The sequence below is a fragment of the Triturus cristatus genome, chromosome 10 (genome assembly GCF_964204655.1).
Source record: "Triturus cristatus chromosome 10, aTriCri1.1, whole genome shotgun sequence".
Lineage (NCBI taxonomy): Eukaryota > Metazoa > Chordata > Amphibia > Caudata > Salamandridae > Triturus > Triturus cristatus.
The window spans coordinates 201,108,393-201,129,938 of record NC_140593.1 but is presented as its reverse complement, the minus strand read 5'-3'; the positions used below and the strand labels follow the sequence as shown (position 1 = coordinate 201,129,938).

The window sequence follows — 21,546 nt, the reverse complement described above, 5'->3', positions numbered from 1 at the left end:
AAAAATGCCATGCACCAACGCATTTTCAAGAATGCAAAAGTCTTCAACCACAATAAACTTAGGCTCTGATGTTGCATGGTTCAACAGGGCACGAACACAACATCTCCATTTTAAAACACACGTTTAAATTTGACATCTTTGTAGAAATTACTTTTTACATGCTTTGCACTTATATAACATACTGAGCAAGTATTCAGCTTGCAGCGTATTTCTTGGTAAGCGTTCATCATGTCATTCGTACACACTGTCCAAGACTAAGGAACACTGTAAGCGATGCTGTTTGTTGTCCAGTTGAAGACCGTTCTAAGTCGAACGACAAAAAAACACATGAGCTTTGCACCTGTGACACAGTGCGACTGGAACAGTGCTTTTTTTATATAAACCACCTCTGAGCCAAATTCGGCAAAGGACCACTTCACCGGAGATTATCCTGGAATGCTGTGCCTGAGATGCAGCCCAACTGACATTAATCTCTAGCCTGCTATAGACGGTAACCTGCTCTACACCATATCGGCCTCCTGATACATCACACACTTGTATAGGGTTCCGTTGTCCCAAGAGATCTGGCAGCGGGTACTCCTACTATGCTTGAAATAGAGTAGGTAGCATTAGGTAAGAGTCTAAACATGATATGTTATCATAAAATTATATAATCACACTAACGGTACGATGGTTGAACTTTTCATCTTCTTTATCATTTTTGTAATGCTGGTAACAATGGAATGTTTCATCCTACTAATAATTGCAGCTCACTCTTTTTACACAAGAATACAATTGCTTCAATAAATGATTGAAAAGCCAATTTGTATATTTCTTGCGTCTCCCTTAAGGCATGCCTGAGTAACAATGAAAGGGCAGATCTGTATCCATGATTTCTTTGTGGAATTACAGTGGTCATGTTCTGAGGTGACCGATACCATCTAGTATCCTGTAAGATCAGGGGTCCAGCTGGCGCACTGTGAGGAATTAGGCCAACACACTCTCCCCATATTTTGACAGTTATGTAGTACGGATACACAGTCCTACTTGATTCATAGGAAACCGTATGGCACTGAGGTCTGGGTGTGTGTGTGTTAGTGTCATAAGGAAATCACTAGTGTCCTCTCATACCTAACACTAACATCTGGTTTGAAGCAGGCACTGTCTCCCAACAAACTAGGAGACAGAAGTCTGGTAGGGCAACAGCAGGGTCTTGTTGCACTGAGACGGGGTACACAAGAACTGGCCTGGAATCCTTTTTGCTTCCTGTCAAGTGTGCCAATGTTTTACATGAGAGACTTATCAGGCAGGGTTAGGTTCTATTGTGAACACAGGATGGCAGCCTCCACCCTTCTGCTGAGGTCAGGTGGCCCATTTCTGCCCGTTCAGCTTGACCTATCAATCACACCTATCCATTATGTGGTTCTTGGGAGGAATTTCCCAACTCCTTAAAGCCTGAAATCAGGCTGGGAGTTGGCGGAGGCTAATTCTAATTGCCTTCTGAAAGCTAAGGCAGGTAGCAAAAATATGATCTATAAAAAAGTTACAATTTGGGATGATCATGGAGAAAATAGGGATTTCTTAAAAATCAATGCTATAGTTAGATCTAGACTCAGTGTACATTTTTGTCACTTCAGCTCTCCTTCTGATTTGCTCCTTCCTAGCATCCCTTCCCCCTTTTCTGGCCACATTAGTACTCTGTACACAACTGCTGTCAGAGTCAGTGATGTCTGAAGCTGGGCTCTGTTGAGTATCATGCCAAACCAGAGGATGACATAAGATCTGACACAACCCTGAGATAAATATTACATTTTAGCTACATGGAAATCTGAATTCCTTCAGAGGGGTCATACTGAACCCTCACCCCTCCAAAGAGAATCACTATATTTTACAAGTGCAACAAACAATGGTATAGAGTCTATTAGTTTATTGTCAGAATGTGTTTTGTGGGGGATGCATATCTAATTTTCTTTACTTTGTTTATTAATCCAAATTTGAGAGCTTTGTTTCCTTTGAAAGAAAGAATTTCAGTCTGTTAGACCTGTGAGCCTTAGGGTGGTCTTACCCCAATTCTTTTGTTATGCCTTCACCCCTCCTATTTTGCTGAATTTGTTTTTGTTGGTGTTATGACTCTGTGCACTTTACCACTGCTAACCAGTACTAAAGTGTGTGTGCTCATTCCCTAAAACAGTAAAATTGGCATATGTAATGTATTTTGGTGTTCTTTAGCTTGTAACATCATGTTCTTACTATTGCCAATGGGTAGACACTTCATAGTGTCTATCAATGGTTTTTTGCGATTATACTGGCACTCTACACATAGCTATTCCAATTTACATCCCCGCTTCCGGGTGACACGCAGCCTTTCTGCAACGTCACCGGTTGCTTAGTTACGGCACGCAGATACGTTGATTGGATCCTTGTTTCGCGCTCCTTAGTTTGGTCTGTCGCATTGCATTCTGACAGCGACTCACTTTGAAATACCGCGTCCCTGCCATTGCTCACTGTCATCGTACCATGCAGAGAGACGGACGCTCTTATGTTCTACTCACCAGCGGGCACTCGAGTCTACGTAATCACCGTATGACAGGTATTGACCTTACCTATAACTTACACACCACTCCGTAAAGGTATAATTTAACACCTTATAGTAATGTTTGGTTGTATTTTCTTTCAGCGTATAACCAAATAGGTGCACAATAAGAGGAACTATCACGCATTTTGGGTACTTTTACTATACAAAGTCCTCCAACTTCCCCGCCAACAGAGCGCTACCACACGCTCCTTGGTTTACTACATCCGATTATTTACATCTATGAACACAACGGAGACTCCACAATAGTTCTCCGATCTCACTGCCTGACATCACCCTCATAAGGGGTAAGTTATTTCTGCTTCTGCAACTATCATCTCGGGACTCAGGCAAGCCTTTTCTTCCCCTTTTTTCAATATTGATACCTGTATATGTATTCTTTTTACAGCACCCGGACGGGTACCCTGTGAGTTCCGTTTATTTCACTAGACTCACGGTGTCACTAATCTTTCTGCATCAGGTGGTGCATCCAACCATTCAGGTACACCCAAACTAGTAGTTTTGGCTCATACCATCTTTCTACTATGTACCTGGTTTTGATGGTATTATTCCATTCTCCTTTTAGGTGTCCCTACATCTTAAGGTCCTGAAAAGACCCTACATCCAATATAGGGTTGAAACGTCGTCGACAATAGACAAGCGCGAATCATTATACAACACCTATGACTAAGAAGTTTTGTGAATTATATTGCTTTATTCCAGATGGTCGCTCTTATGTTTAATAATTGAAACCTTGTATATATGTCACAGTAAATGTCACTTTTAGTTTAGGTTCAATCACTTTCTCACTGGGACACCTTTTTTATGATCTTTTTTATATGATGAATTGTTAAGTTTGTTATTGTAATTAATTGTGTATTTATACACTGTTTATCTGTTGCTTATTTAAAAATATAAAAGAGTATTATCATGCATTGTTTAGTCTGATATGTATAGCAAACTTTCTTTCTTCATTGTGCCTGTTTGTATCAAATAGTTGTTAAAAGATTTTTCCATAGGAGCCATTGTTTTCTTTCTAGATTTACTGCCCAGGCTCCAAGTGAGTAGGGTTCCCTTGTTTCTCTGTTTTAGTTTCTAAAAGTGGCATTTTCAAACACACAATTTATAAACCATCTTTACTTAAAGATGTGTTAATAAATTCTGAGTTCAGAGAGCCTAAACTTTATTTCTCAATCTTGTCCCAATTGGAAGTTATACCTGTAAGATGTTGCAAAGTATTTGCAATTCTATCCTATGGGACAGATAGCCTTTCAATAGTGAAAAACGAAAATGGCAGTATTTCACTATCAGGACATGTCACACACACCAGTACATATCCTACCTTTCACCTACACTGCACCATGCCCATGGGGGCACCTTGGGCCTACCATAGGGGTATGTTAAATGTCAGAAAAGGGAAGGTTAGGGCCTGACAAGTAGGTGCACTTGCCAAGTCAACATGGCAGTTGAAAAACTGCACACAGACACTGCATTGGCAGGTCTGAGATACCTTTTCAGGGCGACTCATGTGGGTGGCAAAATCAGTACTGCAGGCCTACTAGTAGGATTTGATTTACAGGCCCTTGCACACTCAGTGCACTTTACTAGGGACTTACTAGGGACTTACGGGAAAATCAAATATGCCAATCAGTGAAAAACAATTGTAATCACAATTTACACTGGGAACACTTGCAATTTGACAGTGATAAGCAGTGGCAAAGTGCCCAAAGCATCTAAGCCAGCAAAAACGAAATCCAGCACAGCATAAAAAATACAGGAGGTAGAGGCAAAACCATGCCAAAGATACCAAGTCTAACAGACTATCATTGGTGCCTATTGCTTTTTAGTGCTATTTTCACTTAAATTCTTTTTTACAAAATCATATCTCTGGTTCCTCTTGTATTTTTGCCATTTTGGCATCATTCTTCTTTATTAAAATGTATTCTACTTTTCTAATTTTGTTTGAATTTCTATTGTTTAGTGCTTTGGCTTTATCATTGTTTGGTACTGCAGAACTACTTTATACATTGATCTAATTTAAGGCTATCTGCTCTGTGACTTAGCTACCAGGGTTTTGACCTCAAGTTAATTTACTTTTTTGGGGGGTTCACCCTTCAAAGTTAGTGTTATTTTCCTTTGAGGTGGGTGACTGGCCATGGTAAATAATAATCCACTTTGCTACACAGGGTTAATGGTTTAAAGGCCTACAACAATTCTGTGTTTAAAACAGTAATTAGAGAAAGCCATAAAAGGCCCTCCTAAGGGTACCTCAGACTCATTACTGCAGATCCAGAAGGGCATGTAGCTAGCTTGGAGACGAGTTTAGAGCTGAGACTAGATTTTATCTTCTGCATCCTGTGTATTGAAAATAATAGTTGTTTCTGCCAAGTTAATTTTGAAATCAGATGATGCTGGTTTGAATTCTAAGTGATAAAAAAGCACTGGACAGTAACAGCTCCAGCTAAAATAAGGTGTGTTTCAAATGCCAAGGCTTGATATTAGCATTGTGGTCTTGGGTCTAGCCTGTCCCCATTGCTTCTCCTATTTTTGGAGAGCCTAGAGATACCGTTCGGACCAAAATGCTTTGTACATTATCAGAGAATCTTAAAGCCACAATAAACACTTTGATATTCTCTCTATAATGCCCGGTGCTTGAATATGTATGTTATTATATTAGTCGTCTCTATAGGATAAATGTACTTTCTGGCCTCTATGTATTTATTGGTTAACCTTTTTTACACTCTGTACAATCAATCCCTGGTTCCTATCCCTCCCCTTCTTCTCGCTTCCCCCTCACAAAAATAGAAGACATTATGAATACTTGATTTGTAAATTGTTTCGAATTCCACCGATTATTGAGGATATACTGTACTCTTGTTTTCTATAAGGAAATTTTTTTTTCACTACTTTTTCTATTGCTCAACAAAGCTTTTAAACATGAAATCTGAATGCATCAGCTACTAGTCAGAAATGCAGGTGCAGCGGTGCCAATCAGCTTTGATTGGCAGGAGGTAGTGTTTTAAGCCTTGGCTCAAAGTGGGCTCAATGGGCTCGCTTCACATTTTGTTGGTTCAATACAGGTGAATCAATGGGGCAAAGGCACTACTACCAAAACCCTAACTCTCTGAGGAGCTTTAAGACTTGCTGTAGTTAGCTCACTTAACAGGGAAACAGTTCCAGTTCTACCAAATGTCTCCAATTTAAAATGTGCTTCAGGCAAAATGTAAGTTTCTTAACTGCCGTAAAACATATATCAGGCTGCCATTCTGATTAAATTACAGACTTGCTATGAAAGCAGGCAATATATTTTTATAAGAAACCTAATAAAAGCCAGTTCATGGCAAACTTAGAATTGTTTAGGGAAGAGTAAGGGTAATTGAAACACGTGACAACTTCTGATATCAGTGCAAGGAGATTCTTGGCATGCAAACAATACAAATATGGCAGGTGAAGGGAGACTACAAGATACCTACGAGGAACTCTGTGCTTCAGACTACTGCAGTGCACCGTCTCCTAACACCGTGGTTGAACCGCGAGTTAGATACACCACTTGGGTTCTCCATAGCGGAGGCACTGATCAAAGAGTCAATAATAGACATGCTGTAAGTTAAGCAGCAAAGGATCAATGTTGCAAAAACTTGCTGAAACTTAACAAACTTCTTTGTTTGATTGTCTTTCCATGTTCAGAAATTCTTATGTTTCGCAAGTCATTCGCAAAGTAGCCTACTTGGAGCACTTAGTACATACTAACAAATACAAATCATTCTATATTTTAGAAATGATAGGCATTGCAAACGTAATGCTCAACATACCATTGAAACATGATGTAAAATGAGTATAGTTGTTCTGAGCCAAAGAAAAGCGTTATCTGAGTTTATGTGCCCTAAATCCGATCTACAATTTACAGATCAAGTTGTCAAGAAGAAATATTTAAAATTATCATAGTTATCAGGATTTAAAATACACCATTCCTAGACATATGTGATTACATTTGACTACACGGTACGTGCACGTCAGAAGGCAGGTCATACAATCGCTATTTGTTATTGAGAGCAGTCTGTTTCGCTGGCTGCGTAAATACGTGTGAGGCGTCAGCTATTGCACGTAATCCGTGCATGAAATCTGCTGTGCTGACCTTTTAGGTGGGGATCAGAAGAACGCAGCGACTCCTTAGAGCTCCCTCCTATGTTTAAAGGCGCAGGCAGGAGTACACTGGGTCACGTACAGTGAGTGGCTTTTGTAGTCGTTGACGATGGAAACCAGGAAGTATGATTCCATAGGCTGGGGAAGATGCCTGTAATGCATCTCTAGGGGCGGGTCTGCAGTCCGCTGAGAAAAAGAAATCGGCAGCTTAACATAACGAAGCAGCAGAAATGATGAACCAGATGTTTCAAGGAAGCGTCTGGGGGTTATTGTTAGAAACGGGCTTATATTTTCATGTCGCAATCTGTTTAGCATTTGCAAATCTCAATTTTCGCGTCGTCTCTGTTTCCATAAGCGTAACCAGTGTGCAAGGAAGGAAATACCCTGCCCCCAGCTGCTGTTTTATTGATAAAATACAGCAATAATAAGAATTTAGTGGGCTCCTCTGGGCCTCGGTGTCACTGCACCTGCTGCACCAATGGAAACAACTCCCCTGCCTGTTGCACTCCGCTAAGTAAGCGGGAAGAAAAACGGAGAATTCAAAATTAGTGAACATACGTGACAAGAATTTTCAATTCTATTAAGGACAAGGAGGCGAGGATTATGCTTTCTCATTTCTTTATTAGAAATGCTCAGCAGCCAATTAGAAAACAGTAGATAAAAGAGAAAACTACAGTACCCATAAACACCAGGGTATCACGTGACCAACCATAGAGACCATAGTATAAAAGGTCATGTAGAAAGTATCACATCCTCTTTCTTTGTTGAGAAAAAACAGTTCAATTAAAACAGGAAGTCCAAGAAAAAACGTTGAACACCAGGGATAGAAAGACAATCAGCAGCAGCAGAAATCCACTTTGAAGAGCACAGGACTCGGCGGCAGTAGAACACCGGAAACAGAAGACCATCGAAAACAGGATAAGCCAGATGGAACAGCAACACCGTTACTTCGGGTCAGAACCTGAAAAGATACATACAGCCGTAATACACATCCAGTATATAGAATGAGGTCATAAAAAGGGGGGGGGGGTAGAGAAATAATGAATTGCACTAAACATAATGCATATGCAAAAAGCAACAGTATAAATACATAACATGTGCAGAAAACAATAGCAATGGGTGGGATAATCCTCGCCTCCTTGTCCTTAATAGAATTGAAAATTCTTGTCACGTATATTCGCAAATTTTGAATTCTATGTCAGGACAGGAGGCTCCGATTATGCTTGTTCAAAGCTGATCCCCCAACACAGAAACAATATGATCAATTGGTTTGTAATAAAAGGTTTTGAACACGGAATCAGAAGACCAATCTGCGGCCTTCATGATGTCAAATAAAGTAACATCCATCGAGAATGCCTTAGAAGCCATAGCCCCACGTGCCGAATGAGCACCAAAAATGGAAACATCAATGCCAGCTTCAGACATGAGCCATCTAACCCAGCGAGCCAATGTAGCTGGGGTAACAGCGCGAAAAGGCTTCTGCAAAGCAATCAACAGTTGACCATGCATATCTGAACGTAAATGAGCAGTACATACCTCATAATCCTTGACGCATTGAACCACGCAAAGGTTGGGATGATTAGGCAAGGAAGGGTAGGTAATTGAGGAAGTATTCGTTTTGGTACGTTTGGAAAGACGAAATGTGAGACCTTCAGGTGTAAAACTGCGACCTGCCAAGTCCAAAGCACGAACATCAGACACCCGTTTGCAAGAAACAAGGCATAACAACATGGTCAGTTTGCTGACAGTTGTTTACGGAAAAGCAAAGAATTGGAAGGCCAGGCTTCCAAGAACTTCAAAACAATGGATACAACCCATAAAGAAACGTACTTAGGACATGGGGTGTCGCCAGACGAATACCCTTAAGCAATTTGGCAATCAAAGGATGTTCACCCGCGGGTTTACCATCAATAGGAAAGTGGCCTGCCGAAATGGCGGAATGGAAATTATTAACCGTCCGATAAGCCAAACCGGAGAAAGCAAGAGATGCTAAAAAATGAATGATCAGAGATACATCCGCCGCAGCGGGATCAGTCTCCCGTTGAACACACCAAGCACACCATCGTTTCCAGGAACCTGAGTAGCGTTTATGAGTGTTGGGTGCCCAAGATCCACTGATAAACTTGAAAGCGTCTCGTGAAAGGCCTGGGACCGTCCAGCGGTGTGAGAAGTTGGCCTGGCATATGCTGGTCACTAGTTATAGTGGCCACCTTGCACCAGTCCAATTCAACTCTTATGGTAGATAGGTTTAAGACAACCTTTTAAAGAAAGCTATCCTAGTGGTAGCTGTGGAGAGCAGCCTTCAGGCTAAGTCTCTGAGGAATGTAAAGCAGCTTGTTTTACCCTATAATCTCTTGAATTACCAAATGAAAAGGACACCACACAGGTATATATATCAAATATATATGTATTTATTTCTAGATACACTCTACTAATCTCTTTATGAGATTAGAACCCAGATACACATTCAAATGTCAACAGTTCTCAATAAATTAAGCACAACTATGGCTGTACCCCTAGGGGCGTACCAGACCATATACTAAAAAAATGGTTTAACAAAGTCGACTTGCAAAATGACAAAGCCTAGGGCCTTGGGAATCGCTGGGGCTTCACTACTGCAGTGTTAGCAGGTAAGTAACAAGCCCACGGGAGACGCATGCAGTGTCTAAACACAGTCGCGGGTTTCCTATAGGTCACAATGGAGCAAGTCACGGTTTGTATTTTAAAGTTTTAGGGCACTTCGAAGAAGTCAAGTAGCAAGCCACTTACAGGGTAAGTATGTCGAGGGCCAACACACACTTGGGCACTGGAGTGCACGAGTTACCTCACCCAGGGAAGCCGGGTGCATAGGTGTCTTTTGGTGTCGGGTCGCGATGCTGTTTTCAATGGAGACCAATGAAGACTTGCTGCTTGAGACGACTGAAGAGGTGTCCGCTGGAATCCGAAGATGGATTGAAGATGAAGAGAACCTGAAAATTGAGGGGACAGTGTTCAAAGTCACTTGCCAGTGACCGGTGGCCAGCAGGATGGATGACCACTGATGTCGCGTCGTTTCAGGTCGTCGATGGTAATTTGTCTCTGCGCTCACAAGGTCCAGGAACAATCGACGATGACCAGCAGCTGGATTCGGAGTGTCCCATGACGTCTGTAGCTGATGACGGTGTCGGCATCTGAATTGGAGCCAACAAGCCTTGGCAACTGCAAGTCTCGTGTGGACTAAAGCTTGACGATGATGCAGACCATCAAGGTCTGATGGACTTACCCAGTGAGGGTAACTGAGGGCAGGCCTGGAGCAACCAGGAGAGTCCTTGAAGTTGATGAGAAAGTCTTCGGGTGAGTCACTAGCCAACGGGCAAGTAACCGCACAGATGCCTTTGCAGGAAAAGTTCCACAGGCGCCCACGGTCACTCGGGATGGGGTAGGCGGCTGATTTTCGGTACCAGACCTGCTAGGGACTTGGACTACAGATGGTCCAAAACTCAAGTTTGTAAAACGTTGTTTAGGGTTTGCACTCGAAATCAGTGCACGGTTCTCTGGTTTTGCTGTTCCTTGTCACTCGTGGGGTCCAGATTCCACAGCTTCGCTGGGGACTCAAAATGGCCGTCGAGAGGTCAGGAAATCTGCTTCAGGGGATGCAGGGACTTCGGACTCCGGCGGGAGCGGTGAAGTTTGCAACCTTCGATTGAAGTTACAGGTGCCTGCCAAGCAGGGCAGTCACTCCTTGACTCCAAGGGTGATTCTTCAGTCTTCCAGAGATAGTGGAACGTCGAAGGGCCAGGATTCTTCTTTGTAGAGTGTCGTCCAGGGTAATCAGTGCAGGGCTTCAAAGCACTCCAAGAGTGCACCCACCCAGCTCCAATACACTAAATCCTGTCTGGGAGGTGGTGACACCTCCCTTTTGCAGGATACCTTTTGTTGGGCTTCCTCCACTGCGAGTTTCGGTCAGCAGCAGGAGGGCAGCCCAGTGTCTGTGCTGGTGGCATCCATTTTGTGATGCCAGGGCTCTAGAAGATTTCTACCGTTTAGTACAGTGGGTACATGTCATCCCCTCTAGATCCCTCAGTTTGTAGAGAAATATTCACCTGGCTAGAACTACTCTGCTGGGTGTCCCTAATCTGCTGATGAGGGGGTTCCTCTGGACAGGGGCCCACTAGGGGTCTAGCCCCTGGTAGGCCTGTGAAGGACCAATGCCCTAGATACCTAAGGTACCATATACTAGGGGCTCATAAGGTACCACAGTATCCAATTACTAGTGCATCCAATATGCACACCAATCATTTAAGGGAGTAAGCAGATAGGCTGGGGTCCTGGATAGCAGGATCCCAGCCAGACTAGTCAAAAACCATGCAAACACCAGGAAAAAAGTGGGGGCAACCATATAGTCAGATTCCACCTTCCTACATAACCACCCCTCCCCCCGCAAATGAAAGGAGATAAGGATAACCTTGACCAGTTAAGCCTTTATTTCCTGAGTGGCCATATAAGGAAGAACCTGCACTAGCATGGTTGCTTCCTGTCTCATGGTCCACTTGGGAAATCCTACCCCAAGGGGTTTTAGAGATTCTCCAAAGTCTAGGGAAATTACCTGTATTGGTTTCTGGTACAGAAGTAGGCTGGTGGGGTGTCTGAGTCTGGAAGTGAGGCCCTATTTGGGGTGGTCTCAACCTCCTCAGGACACTGGTCACCATGGAAGCCTTTCTGTCCATGACTGTGTCATATCTGGCCCTAAGGGTCAACCTCTGGCTGCCTACAGCTGGGGGTTGGGTCCCTCTGGTTGGAATAGTGGATGGCATTGGAATGTTTGGGGCAACTATGCCCCAGGTTTCCCTGTGCCCAACAAAGTCCATCTGGGGGGTACCTGTACCTAGGGGTAAGGGGGATCCCTCAGTTTGTAGAGAAATATTTACCTGGCTAGAACTACTCTGCTGGGTGTCCCTAATCTGCTGATGAGGGGGTTCCTCTGGACAGGGGCCCACTAGGGGTCCACTGACCTCCCTGACCTCTGCAGCCCTGGGCTGGCTGAGGCAGAGTAGAGAGGGGCAGGATACCTGCTCCAGACTGGGTGCCACCTTGGAAGGATCCCCTGCCATCAGAGTTGTGGCCAGGACAGGCCTGACCACTTCTGGGGCAGTTACTTCACAAGGGGCAGGGTCAGTTCCCTTAGAAAGCTGACCCTTACCTTTAGTCTGGTGGGGGGAGGACTGTTCCTCACCCCCTATGCTCTCTGTTTGTGTGGAGTGATCCATAGTTTCAGGCTTCACTCCCCTTAATTTCTCCTGGGGTGGAGGTGAGGCCCTCAGGGTCTCATCCACTCTCTCAGGGATGCCTAACATTCTTAAATGGGCATTGTGGTCTACCTCAGCCCAGTCTGAGATTTCCAGATCATTCCCCAGTAGACAATCCACAGGCAAGGTTGGGGACACTGCCACTCTCTTTGGGCCAGTGACCCCTCCCCAGCTGAGATTTACCACTGCCATGTGATGGTCTGTCCTAATTCCATCAATATTGGTCACCTGGTAGCTAAACTCAGGTAAAAGCTGTTCTAGGGGCACTAGTCTCTTTGTCACCATGGTGACACTAGCCCCTGTGTCCCTGTAGGCCACAGCCTTCTGACCATTGATCATGGGCTCTTGTCTGTACCTGCCCAAGATATTGGGACTCATGGTAAAGTTGGCAAACCCCATGCCACCATCACAGACTAGAGTTGCTTGTGTAGGGGACCTGGTTAGGCCAGAGTCCACCTGAGTTCCCCAAGAAAGCCCAACTAAGTTTTTGGGTGCACTCCCACCACCTGGGGGATTGCTACTGGTAGTAACAGGAGGTGTTGGAGCTGCAGTGGGAGGAACATTTTCTTTATTGCCATTCTTTGGACAGCTGGAGTCAGTTTTCCAGTGGCCAGGTTGCTTGCACACATTATTATTATTATTATTACTGAGTTTTATATCGCGCCTGGTTACCCTTGGGCATCCCCGCGCTCTTCCAGAGAAAAAGACACCATAACACAGGACAGCAGCATTAGGCAGGGAACAGGTGGGTCTTTAAAAGTTTTCGGAAACGTAAAGTACTCGTTTCAGAGCGAAGGAATAACGGAAGGGAATTCCACAGAGTTGCAACCTTTATTGAAAATCTTCTGCCGCCGGACCTGGCCTTCCTCACTCTCGCAACTTGCAGCAGATGTTGATGATCCGAGCGCAAGGTAAGAGGGGCCTTGTAGGGTTGAACCATCTCCCGAAGGATGGGTGGTCCTTTACCCTGCAGGATTTTGTGGGCCATGCAGAGTGCTTTAAAATTCACCCTCTCTCTGATAGGAAGCCAGTGAAGCACCTTAAGCGCCGGGCGGGCAGATTGACGCCTGGGAAGATCCGTCAGGAGCCTAGCAGCAGCATTTTGTACTTGCTGCAGTTTATTTAAGGTTGTTTCTGGGGCCCCCAGAAACAGCGCATTGCTGAAATCCAACCGTGAGATGATGAGTCCGTGGATTAGCAGCCTCCTCGAAGCCATCGGGAGAAGAGGTAAGATCTTCCGGGCAGCCCGGAGCAGACCAAAGCACACGCCTGCTGTTATTTTAGCGTGTGTCCTAAAAGAGAGGTCCTGCTCCAGCCACACCCCCAAGCTCTTAATCTCCTGTTTGGGGGTGGGTGCCGCTCCCAGGCAGCTGGGCCACCTGCTCGGTGAGAGGGAGGGAGGGGAGTTCCCCAGCATCATCAATTCGGTTTTCGAACCGTTAAGTTTGAGTGCTGAGCTGCACATCCACGTAAAGATCTGAGATAAACAGGTGTGCAGCCGGTCGGGTTGGTTTGCCGACTGGGGGAGCCCTACCACCAGCTGGGTATCATCAGCGTAGCTGATAATCTTGATACCCAGTGGCAGCACCACACTCTCCAGTGGGGCCATATAAATGTTCAACAATGTAGGGCTCAACGATAAGCCCTGTGGCACACCACACTGGAGACGGACAGATGTTGATTTCTCCTGGCCTTCCCAAACCTCAAACGTCCGGCCCTCCAAAAATGACGCAAACCATTTCAGGGCCATCCCGGAGACCCCCACCGCCGACAGCCGTTGGAGTAACACCTGGTGGTCTACGGTGTCAAATGCCGCACTAAGGTCCAGGAGGATCACTGCCACCGATCCCCCTGAATCCAAAATGCTCCTGGCATTCTTCACGTCTGCGAGCAGGGCAGTTTCCGTCCCCTGACCAGGGCGAAAACCCGTTTGGGAATCACCCAGGAGGGAATTAGATTCCAAGAAACCCGATAGACGCCTGTTCACGAGTTTCTCCGCCACCTTGCTAATGCCAGGGAGCAGAGAGATGGGCCTAAAATTAGCAAGGTCGGCGGGGTCCAGGCTAGGCTTCTTCAAAAGGGCCTTGACAACCGCTCCCTTCCAGCTGGGGGGCACCACTCCTTTGGAGAAAGAAAGATTTATAAGGTCAGTCACAGGGCCGCCGATGATAGAGGCGACCTGCTTCAGGTATTTCATCGGTACAGGGTCTCTCGGTGACCCACTCTTCACAGTCGCCAAAACCCCGAGAGCTTCCTCCACCATGACTAGGCCAAAGGAATCCAGCTCCACTGCCCGCGGCCCGGGGCAAAGCCATGGGCTGCCACCCGAGTGTGTCTCCTGGGCTATCTGAGGAAGAGATGCCAAGATGTTTTCAACTTTGGTCTTGAAGAAAGAAGCAAGTTCGAAACATTTCTCACGTGGGCTATCGTGAGTAACCGGGGGTTCAGGAGTTTGCAGGAGTTCTCTGATAACCCTGAAGGATTCCTTCGAAGAGTTGGAAGAGAGACCTATTCTCTCCTCGAAAAACACAGCCTTCGCTGCCTTGATGGCAGATTTATAAGTACCGAGAGCCACCCGATATTCTATCCGGCTTTCTTTGGACAGCTGGAGTCAGTTTTCCAGTGGCCAGGTTGCTTGCACACATGGCAATATGGTTTCTTATTGGAAGAGGAAGGATTTTGGGACCCACCCCCAGAACTGGGTTTTTGGGGCCCTTCAGAGGACTTTTCTGTTTTGTTATCCCCACCTTTCTCTTTGGGCTTAGTGGAATCCTTCTTCTGGTCACCACCTTGGTTCTTGGGCCTAACCCTGGTTCTGACCCATTTGTCTGCCTTCTTTCCCAATTCTTGGGGAGAGGTCAGATCAGAGTCCACCAGGTACTGGTGTAAGAGTTGGCTTTGACAAATATTAAGGATCTGCTCTCTCATAATCAAATTATACAATCCTTTAAAGTCAGTGACTCTACTGCCAACTATCCAACCCTCCAGAGCCTTGGTAGCACAATCTACAAAGTCCACCCAATCCTGAGTCTGTGCTATCTGGGTGTCTCTGAACTTAAACCTGTATTGTTCAGTGGTTAAGCCAAACCCATCTATTAATGCACTCTTCAGGGATTCATAGTCATTAGCATCCTCTTCTCTAACAGTGAGGAGCTTGTCTCTACCTTTATCTGAAAAGGAGAGCCACAAGATTGCTGCCCACTGTGTCTGGGGGACCTGTTGAACTCTACAGGCCCTCTCCATAGCAGTTATCCATTTGTGGATATCATCCCCACTCTGGTAGGAAGGAACAACCTTGGACAGGTTCCTATGGTCTGGAATGTAATCTCTGCCTCTAGGGACACTGTTGCTGCCACCAGGAGTATCTAACCCCTCCTTCTTAGAAGCTCTTTGGAGCTCGAAGGCTTCCCTATCTAAGGCCAATTGCTTGGTTCTGAGGGCAAGCCTAGCTTCCTCATACTGGAGCATCTTGAACCTTCTGTCAGAGGAGGTCTCTCTGGGATAGTGTGAGTTCCTCTGTGGAACAGATTCTCTTCCAGAGTGGTATGACTGGTCAGAGTCCCTTGAGGGGGACCTAGGCCTATCTCCCACTTTGTCAGTTCTCTTAAGGAGAATTCCTCTGTTCCTTTCAGACCTTTCTGGATCTGGCCCTTCAATCACAGACTCCAGGTCATCTTGATTTTCATCATCAGACCTAGAGCCTATGGCTGACCCACTCCCTGATGCAGACCCACTAGCTCCTAGAGCTTGTTTCAGGTCATCTGCTACTAACAGATCTATCAGGTGTTGTGAAGAGGGACTCCTGCCCACCCTCAGTTGTCTTTCAAAGCATAAGGCCTTCAGGTCAGTGTAGGCTATGTATTTGTACTGAGATGGGGTGGACCCACTGGCTCCACCTTGGGGAGACATACTAGTGTTGTGCAGTGTTGTACTACCTACACTAGTGGAGGCCTACTGAACCTAGCTTGAGCTGTAGCAAGGGTGTGCTTATCCCTTAACAAACAGCTCTAAGTTCAGTAGAACTTATTGATACTAGCTTGACTTTATATGTACCTTGAGTACCTTTAGTGGTTTTCAGTTAGTAATTCAAATAGATATTTTCTGGTAAAACAATGGCAAGCTGGAATCCCACACGCTGCCCACCAATGTGAGAAGTTGGCCTGGCATCTGCTGGTCACTAGTTATAGTGGCCACCTTGCACCAGTCCAATTCGACTCTTATGGTAGATAGGTTTAAGACAACCTTTTAAAGAAAGCTATCCTAGTGGTAGCTGTGGAGAGCAGCCTTCAGGCTAAGTCTCTGAGGAATGTAAAGCAGCTTGTTTTACCCTATAATCTCTTGAATTACCAAATGAAAAGGACACCACACAGGTATATATATCAAATATATATGTATTTATTTCTAGATACACTCTACTAATCTCTTTATGAGATTAGAACCCAGATACACATTCAAATGTCAACAGTTCTCAATAAATTAAGCACAACTATGGCTGTACCCCTAGGGGCGTACCAGACCATATACTAAAAAAATGGTTTAACAAAGTCGACTTGCAAAATGACAAAGCCTAGGGCCTTGGGAATCGCTGGGGCTTCACTACTGCAGTGTTAGCAGGTAAGTAACAAGCCCACGGGAGACGCATGCAGTGTCTAAACACAGTCGCGGGTTTCCTATAGGTCACAATGGAGCAAGTCACGGTTTGTATTTTAAAGTTTTAGGGCACTTCGAAGAAGTCAAGTAGCAAGCCACTTACAGGGTAAGTATGTCGAGGGCCAACACACACTTGGGCACTGGAGTGCACGAGTTACCTCACCCAGGGAAGCCGGGTGCATAGGTGTCTTTTGGTGTCGGGTCGCAATGCTGTTTTCAATGGAGACCAATGAAGACTTGCTGCTTGAGACGACTGAAGAGGTGTCCGCTGGAATCCGAAGATGGATTGAAGATGAAGAGGACCTGAAAATTGAGGGGACAGTGTTCAAAGTCACTTGCCAGTGACCGGTGGCCAGCAGGATGGATGACCACTGATGTCGCGTCGTTTCAGGTCATCGATGGTGATTTGTCTCTTCGCTCACAAGGTCCAGGAGGGATTGATGATAACCAGCAGCTGGATTCCGAGTGTCCCACAACGTCTGCAGCTGATGACAGTCTCGGCAACCGAATTGGAGCCAACAAGCCTTGGCAACTGCAAGTCTTGTGTGGACTGAAGATTGACGATGATGCAGACCAGCAAGGTCTGATGGACTTACCCAGCAAGGGTAAGTGAGGGCAGGCCCAGAGCAACTAGGAGAGCCCTTGAAGTTGATGAGAAAGTCTTCAGGTGAGTCACTAGCCAACAGGCAAGTAACTGCGAAGACACCTTTGCAGGAAAAGTTCCACAGGAGCCCACGGTCACTTGGGACGGGGTAGGCCACTGATTTTCGGTACCAGACCTGCTAGGGACTTGGACTACAGATGGTCCAAAGCACAAGTTCTTAGAACGTTGTTTAGGGTTTGCACTTGAAACCAGTGCACGGTTCCCTGGTATTGCTGTTCCTCGTCACTCGTGGGGTTCAGATGCCTCAGCTTCACTGGGGACTCAAAATGGCCGTCGAGAGGTCAGGAAATTTGCTTCAGGGGACGCAGGGACTTCGGACTCCGGCGGGAGCGGTGAAGTTTGCAACCGTCGATTGAAGTTACAGGTGCCTGCCAAGCAGGGGAGTCACTCCTTGACTCCAATGGAGATTCTTCAGTCTTCCAGAGATAGTGGAACGTCGAAGGGCCAGGATTCTTCTTTGTAGAGCGTCGTCCAGGGTAATCTGAATTGCATTGGCAATGCTTGGTATCTTATAGTGAAGATAGGGGAGGGACTAGCTCTATGACCACTCCTCTAGGAGGGTCAGGGTAGTGGGTGGTTACACCCACTTCCCTTTGTCCAGTTTTGCGCCAGAGCAGGGGCAGGTAGCCCCTGAACCGGTTTGAGCTGGCATATGCACAGAGGAGCCTACTGCTCCCCCAGTGCAGGACTTCAAAGCACTCTAAGAGTGCACCCACCCAGCTCCAATACACTAAATCCTGTCTGGGAGGTGGTGACACCTCCCTGTGACAGGATACCTTTTGTTGGGCTTCCTCCACTGCGAGTTTCGGTCAGCAGCAGGAGGGCAGCCCAGTGTCTGTGCTGGTGGCATCCATTCTGTGATGCCAGGGCTCTAGAAGATTTCTACCGTTTAGTACAGTGGGTACATGTCATCCCCTCTAGAAGGGTGGGATCATACTCCCACACCAGTTACTGGTGTGGGGGTATGATTCCAAGTTGTTTGACACCAAACACAACATGTTTTGATGCAGTCATTCCAAAGTTAGCATTTACCGCGAGGTTATAATGCACTTAAGAGTATATGGTTTAACCGCATCCACAAACAGCAGCAGAGAATAGACTCTGCCAGCTGCAGAGGGGTCCTGCTCGTGCAGAAGCACCCCCTCACATAGTAAACCAAGCACCCTGCCCTTAGGATTGATAGGGCCTGCAATAGGGGTGGCTGATAGGTTTATATGCATGTGTATGGTGAGATATAGGAACCTATACCTCAGTGAGGATTGCTAACACTACCTCACACAGGCTGTAGTAGCCGGCCTGTGGTGTCTGATTGAGAATGCTTCCCAGGGGTGGCATAATACATGCTTCAGCCCCTGGTAGGCCTGTGAAGTACCAATGCCCTAGGTACCTAAGGTACCATATACTAGGAGCTCATAAGGTACCACAGTATCCAATCACTAGTGCATCCAAGATGCACACCAATAATTTAAGGGAGTAAGCAGATAGGCTGGGGTCCTGGATAGCAGGATCCCAGCCAGACTAGTCAAAAACCATTCAAACACCAGGAAAAAAGCGGGGGCAACCATATAGTCAGATTCCACCTTCCTACAAGCGGTCCCCGAAAGTCGCCATGCCAGAAGAAGGAGAGAGCCTGACTGGATCAGGGGATGCGGATTGCCGACAGGGTCCAGCAAGAGATTCCACTTCTGGGGAAGAAGGAGCGGCACTGCACAACACATTTCCAGGAGAACTGGGAACCAGGCTTGAGCCCTCCACAGAGGAGCAATCAGAATCAGTTCCGAATGATAACGCTTTGTGCAAGCCAGGACTCTGGTAATCATCATGAATGGGGGAAAGGCGTAGCACAGAAGGGATGGCCAGATCTATAGAAATGCGTCCGTGGCCAGGGCTTCCGGATCCGGCCTCCAGCTGAAGAACCAAGGAAGCTGAGTGTTGAGGCGAGAAGCGAACAGGTCGATGTGACACTGACCCCAAAACCGAAGAAGAGAACGGAATATGCGAGGATGAAGCCTCCAATCACTGAAATCCCGAAGGTGACGCGAATTCCAGTCCGCCATCTGATTGTTGCGACCGGGAAGGTATTCGGCAATAACAGTGATCTTGTTTTGTAGACAAAAATGCCAAAAGTCTTTGGCGATCTCTGCTAAAATCCTGGATTTCGTGCCGCCCAACTTGTTGACATAGCGAACCACTGACACATTGTCCATGCGGAGAAGAATGCAACAGTTGGATGGAAGGGGAGTGAAACAACGGATCGCAAAGGACCCCGCCAGGAGTTCCAGGCAATTTATGTGGAGAGTCAACTCGTGAGGAGACCACCGACCCCCCGTCGATAGTGGACCGCACCGGGCTCCCCAACCCCACAGGCTGGCATCGGATTCTATCACCATCTCAGGAGGAGAGACGAACAGGGCTCGCCCATTCCAGGCTTCCATGTGGTCCAACCACCATTGCATCTCCCACCTCGCTTCCTCTGAGAGAGGAATTTGATCGGAATAGCGAAGGCCGTTCTGGAGATGACGGATCTTCAAACGTTGAAGCGCCCTGTAATGCAGAGGGCCCGGGAAAATCGCCTGAATCAAAGACGCCAATAGTCCGACGACACGTGCTATAGATCTCAACGATACAGTCTGTTTGGAGATAACCGAAGCCAACTCCCTCTTGATGTAACAAATCTTCTGATTGGGTAAGAGAAGCTGACAGGAGAATTGACCAGGAACCCAGAAAATCTATCACTTGTGAAGGGGTGAAAACAGATTTCTGAGGATTCACCAGAAATCCCAGAGATTGTAACAGGTCGATCGACCATTCCAGATGTGAAATCAACTTGCGGTGACAATCTGCCATGATCAGAATGTCGTCCAAGTATACAATCATGCGAACACCCCGAGCACACAAGCATTCCACGACGGGCCTCAGAAGCTTCGTGAAGCACCAAGGAGCTGACGAGAGGCCGAACGGGAGAACTTTGTATTCGAACCAGTTCCCCTGCCAATGGAACTGAAGAAACCGACGATGGGGGCTGAAGATTGGAATCGACAAATACGCATCTTTGAGATCTAGGCGAACCATCCAATCCCCTTCCCGGAGAAGATCTCGCAACAGATGGATCCCTTCTATCTTGAAATGCCGATAAACTACCCCTCCATTGAACTCCTTCAATTGAGAACCAAACGGGATCCGGCCCCTCGTTTCTGAACCAGAAAAACCGTGCTCACAAAACCTCTTGGATGACGGGTAGTCCGAAGGATCGCCCCTTTTGTGAGAAGGGAGGCTATTTCTGCTAAAATGAACTCCTGATCCTGAAGGGAGAAAAACAACAGGGTTGGAGGGAGGATTTAAGGCTGGGGCTGATAAAACTCTATCTTGTAACCCTGAACCGTTTTCAGCACCCAAGCATCGATGGAGATTAGATGCCAATTGTGGAGAATAAATTGGATCCTGCCCCCCAAAACCACCTGGGAAGCTGGAATTAACCTCACCTGAAGTGTTGGAGTCCTGGTGACCTCCTTGGTTTCCACCAAATCGACCTTTCCTATACTGTCCTCTCCCTTTGCGAGAGGGATAGAAATTGGAACGAGTGGTGAATCCGGAGTCCTGACCACCCCCTCTGTGGGACTGGAATCATCTCTGGGAATTCTGTTGAGAGCCACGGCCGAACGAGCGCCCCCTGTGTCGTCCGGCCTTGGCAAAAACCGGCCGAAATGCTCGCCGCAGCGAGGCTTGAGCCTTGTCAATGCCACTAAAAGTGGCCACAAAGTGCGTAAGCTCCTTCAGGAACGGCTGACCAAATAACTGTCCTTGAGCCAAGGGGCCGGACTCGGAAGATGAGAGCTCCGCCAGCTTTGGATCGAGCTTGAGAAGAATGGAACAGCGCCGCTCACACAAAATTGCACAGTTGGCATTGCCCAACTGGCAAATAGCCCTCTGGGACCATTCAATGAGCTCATCAGGATCAACAAGGGCTGAAGACTCCTTGGCGAGGACTCCAAGATTTTAGTAAGCGGGCCCAACAAGTCCAACAATTTGTCTTGGCAGGAACGCCAGGACCTGTCAAGACCCTTCTTGGGGTCTTTGGCGTACTTTTTGAGATACATGACCATCGTAGGATCCACTTCTGGAGTTTCGGCCAAATGGTCAGCCAAATCAGGACGTGGACATTCGGATCTCAAGCGGGCCCTGACATCCTTCTCAAATGGTTGGCGAATATGAGCCTGTACATATTCTTCCACTGCAGGGGATGGCAACCAAGA

At 46.5% G+C, this 21,546-nt stretch overlaps 1 protein-coding gene across 3 annotated transcripts in view; it reads right to left on the bottom strand.

Annotated features, from left to right (window-relative positions):
• AGMO (alkylglycerol monooxygenase) overlaps positions 1–6,824 on the bottom strand; it is an 890,221-nt gene extending 883,397 nt beyond the window's left edge. For 2 of the 3 annotated variants that reach the window (XM_085630809.1, XM_085630808.1), the window contains exon 1: positions 6,687–6,802. The gene's annotated coding sequence lies outside the window, so the exon portion shown is untranslated. Of the gene's footprint in view, positions 1–6,686 lie in introns of all 3 variants that reach the window. The other variant, XM_085630810.1, reaches the window with a different exon arrangement.
• Positions 6,825–21,546: the final 14,722 nt, after the last annotated feature.